Source organism: Coffea arabica, chromosome 4e (genome assembly GCF_036785885.1).
Source record: "Coffea arabica cultivar ET-39 chromosome 4e, Coffea Arabica ET-39 HiFi, whole genome shotgun sequence".
Taxonomy (NCBI): domain Eukaryota; kingdom Viridiplantae; phylum Streptophyta; class Magnoliopsida; order Gentianales; family Rubiaceae; genus Coffea; species Coffea arabica.
The window spans coordinates 23,476,538-23,481,479 of NC_092317.1; positions in this window are offsets into that span (position 1 = coordinate 23,476,538).

Below are 4,942 nucleotides of genomic sequence, written 5' to 3' on the forward strand. Positions count from 1 at the left end.
CTAGAAAATTAGAAAATTTTCGAGTTCTCACACTCATACTTTTCGGGGCGTCACAATCTCCCCTCCTTAAAAGAATGTCGTCCTCGACATTTCCTCTTGTACCAATCAAGTCAAGACATCCTGCAAAAATCTCTCAAGAGTCAAATCAAACCCACAGTCCGGCATCCTAAACTTCAAGCCTAGGATACACTACAGAGATCTGAATCCTAAGCTCTGATACCAACTGTCACGGCCCCACCTCCCCCTGAGGCGAACCAGAGGGTTCGGCGGGCCGCCTGCCCAGCTCTCGCCGGGACTCAGTCGTTCACTACAATCCTCAATTGAATTTCAAGATATATATATCAAATATACATCAAAGGTTCCCAAACTTTACATATCAAAAGCGAAACGTCCACACTTCCGCAGCGCCACTCTGATCCTTGATCACAATTAGTATACAGGAGGAAGTCCAAAACTAGACTATTACACATCCAATCAATTCTAAACGTTCAATACAATCCCAATATGAATGATTACACAAAAGGAAATCCAAGTTCAATCCATACATGAGATAATCCATGAATAAACACTACAAGCCCTTCCTTCGCCTTGAGCCCTGTGGAGGGGAATAAAATATTTTTGGGGTGAGCTAGAAGCTCAGCGAGTAACCAGAAAATCAGTAATCAAATCGGTTTAACAATATTTCTTTTCAATGATGTCATAAATTAAATGATAAGTCCAGAAACAATTACAACATTTACAAAACATTAAATATGGAGTATCAATAATTCAAGAAACATGTACAATGGAAAGCGATAGTAACATTCATGAAAAAATACGTTCGTTCTCCTGTCATTTCCTTTTTTTTCATTTGAAATTGCATCATTTTCCACCAACCTCCACCAACCTTCAAAGGTAATACTCGAGTATACCAAACGTTCACCCAGGTCCCTAATCGCCCGACCGAGTCCGTTTCTGGCTCGAGACGACCGGTAACAAGGGGCAATGGCCCGTTCAGCCCAAAAGGCTTACATTCATGCGCAAGTAGCATTTAATCATTTATCATGAAAATTTCACATTGATTTAGGTCGAGCGCGATAAAATACACACTCGCCTAGAAAGCTCGTTTTGGAAATCATTCAAAGCACGTAACACGTTATCAATCAATAATACAAGTCATGAAGTCAAGGAAATATATCAAACAAGGAACACTTTCATATAAGCACGCATGATATGCAAGAAAACAGTTCAAAAGTAGCTTTGGAAACAGTTCAAAAGTAAATAATGTAAGAAACATTTCACAAGTATTTTGGAAATAGTTTAGGGTCACTCACCTCCATGGCTCAGAAACCATCCATCATATATCATTGCCTTGCTCAAATCCGAGTCTTAGATCACAAACTCAATGCAAACAAATCCCTTCAAAGTTCGGACAGCACTTCCCCTAAATTTCTTTACTTTTCCAGCCATCAAGGCTTCATTATTTCCTCAGCCAGTCCCAAAGGTACACACACAACAACAAGTTCATCTAATAGTCATTCAGCAAGCTCCAAGTAGTACTAGTACAAGTCAAGCAAGGGAAAAGTCTGGAAATGAAAGTTAAGCTTAAAACCAGAAAAATAGTTTTGACGTCATTTTGCGGTAATGGCACCAAAGGCACATCGAGTATCGGATGAAGGTGCAAGATACACCGTTTCGAAGCTAAAAGACAGGGCTACAACATTGTAGAAGGTCATTCAGTCCAAATCCCAGCACAACTAAGTCAAATATGCCAAATAACAAACCAGAACCGTAATTGCAGGTTTACAAATTACACTATGCTGTAATCAGTACAACTCAGTCTAAACAGGTCCAAATGCAGAAATTCCAAAGGCATATGGTAGCTAGGGCATCAAGCTACATTTCATGAGAAGACCTGAACACCCAAATCCAAAACAATTCCAGTCAAAACAACCCATTTCAGACGCAGTTCTAACATCCTGATGAACCCAGAACAGCAATAGTAATTTCGGCTTATCTCATTCTACACTACTCCAATTGACCTTAACTTTTACAGGCACCCTTAAAACATCAATACCTACAACTTTCATGTTTTGAGCCAAGGCCAATTCTGATATAGGCAACCCTAGGGGAAGACCCTCCTAGAACCTCCCAACCTTGTAATTATCAGAGTTGGATCTTTTCTCCCAACAGAAATTGAACTCGATTGTTCTCATGAACTCAAGACCTCTGACACACAAAGGTAATCAGCAACCTTAAGCAAATAAAGATGGATGAAGAGACACCACGATTAGGGAACAAACTAATCGATAAAGTCAGATTTGAATCCTAAGCAATAAACTCAAGAATTCAAGAGTAAGTTCGTTTAAGAACTTGAAGGAAAATTCCTCACGATTTCTGGTTGTAATAATCTGCCTTTTACTCTTACAAGAGGTGCCTTTTATAGGCTAAAACTAGGGCAAAAATCCGGCCCACATAAACCTGGAAGAAATTCGGCCCGCACAAAGAGCTTAAAGAGCCAACTCTTTAAGGCTTTCCGGTAAGGCCCAATAAGTAATAAAATACTAAACGCCTAACAACTACTAAACTAGACAGTCTTAAAACAACTACCAACTAAGCTAACAAGTATGAGATCATTCCTTCGCTTCAAACGTACAAGTGAACAAAGTAACTTCATGGTCTATCGAATCTTCAAACCTAGCTTGCCCCTTGCTTGTATGGTGAATGATCAAGGCTCGTAAAGCTTCCTTCACCCTCTTGGATCTTGATCTTGTCATCGGACCGCCAATGTGGACCAAAGGATCCTTGACCCAAGGTTGAAGTTAATTATTGCACACCCGTATCCGCATCATTCCCTCTTTCCTCGAAAAGATTCGTCCTCGAATCTTCAAAGTCTCCTCTTGAAAGTGAGTTGTCCACAAATCGATGGTGCGCTTAAAGGACAGCAGTGTTGGAAGTAGACGAATGACTACGAGCCATGTTGCATGTCGTTTGGTCAGCTTCGGGAAGCGCTCAAACAAGGACATGCGCCAAGGTAGGAAAGAGCTTGTGTAAGGCGTGTGAAAATCCCAAGTGGCAATCCAAAACTCTCTAATTAGTCTTTGGTCATGGATCTTCACATTGACACCTTGATTGTGCAAAGGTGTAAAATCCAGCACTAGTTGACATTGATTTGAATCATCTTGCTTGGATAAAATGGGAGTAACTTGTTGCATGGATGCGGCACTAAACAACTTGTGAAGGACAGCTTTGGGATCTTGCGTGACACACAATTTCTCATATTCCAACATATAAGGTAGCAAACAATTGAATTCCACTTCATGAGGGTTACTCGAACTAGCACAAGTTGAAGCTGACAAATTGAGCACTTGGCCACCAGCTTTTGGCTATGTGAATAAGCATGAAAGATCACCACCTTTAGTTGGAATAAGCACGAAATCAGGTTGTAAGTCTTTAATCAAAACTGAAAAATTTTGGACAGCTTTACAACCTACAAAAACAAAATAACCTTCAACTTGAAACAAATTAGAAATTGGGTAAAGAAGTAATGGTACATCATCAACTAAATGGTAAGAAGGTATAGAACAAGTTTTAAATGTGAATACTCCCTTTGCCACTTCATTATCCCTTCCACCAATTGATTCAACTTGAGAAGGCATTGCTAGCCTTTTACACTTTTCTTCAAAATCTGGATAAGAAATACAAGTGTTAGGATGGAAATTATACTCAAAAGAAGGTAAAGATGATGAATGACCCATAGGTAGCAAATGAGAGTCAAATTTCGGAATTCTCCCTTCATGGTGGATTTGACGTGATTCCCCTTTGGTATGGACAGATTTGAATTGAAATTGTTCCATGAGATGATTCCAGATAGATTCAATTCCTAAAAGACAAACTCTATGGAAACTAGTGAATTGTACAAGTGACTTTGGAATGGAGCATGGCATGACTAACTTCACTTGACTTTGCTTAACCTGCACAAATGAAGAAACACTAAATAAAGCAAAGGTAAGTTTGTTAGAAAAACAATAAGCCCTCACATTTTTGCTCAAAATCGTCTCACTTTCTCTCTTTTCTTCCTTTTTACCACTCATCTCATCAGATTTTTCCATCTCTTTATCTAGTTTAACGCCCTCGATTGTTTTCTCATCATCAACCTCCTCAACAAATGGTTCAATAGGATGAGATACTCCTTTGTTGGGAATAGGGTCAGCTATCTCCTTCTTAGAAAACTCACTTTGATAGCATCCATTTGACTCCATTTGTTTTTGGTGTAGAAGACGTTGATATGTCTCCCAAAATGACTCCGCATGAGGTGGTTCAACTCTAAGTTTAGTCTTAGAAAATGCTGAATGAACCTTCTTATCACCTCTTGCATAAACCGGCTTTAAAGAGGTAGATTGCATGGAACCCCTCCTCTTGAGAGATTCATTCTCTTGCTTGAGTTTATGTTCGTTCTCTCGATTGTACAAGTCCGTGGTATAATGGAAGGGTACAAATCGTTTCCTCATCACTTGCTTCATTTCAGTCCAAGTGGCAATCGGTTGTTCCCTATTTCTCCTTCTTGTGGCACATACTTGCTCCCACCAAATAGATGCATAATCTTGAAATTCAATAGCTGCAAGTTTCACCTTTTTCTCTTCGGAGTAATTGTGGACTTCAAACACTTGCTCAACTCGCCTAACCCAATCCAAGTAAGCTTCTAGATCATTTTTTCCATGAAAGGTAGGCATCTTGGTCTTGATGGAACCAAGATTGTCATCGGTTCTTCTAGGTCGGTCTCGACCTTCCCTCACTTCCCTGTGGCTTTTCCTTGATAGGAATGAGGTGTTAGAATGATACCCCTCATCATCCGCATCATGCGCAACACTCTGAGCACTTGAAGCCCTATTGGGAATATCTCCAGTACCTCGCATCTCAATGGCAGCCACCCTGTCGGTTAGTTGTTGGAGAGTTTGTGTAG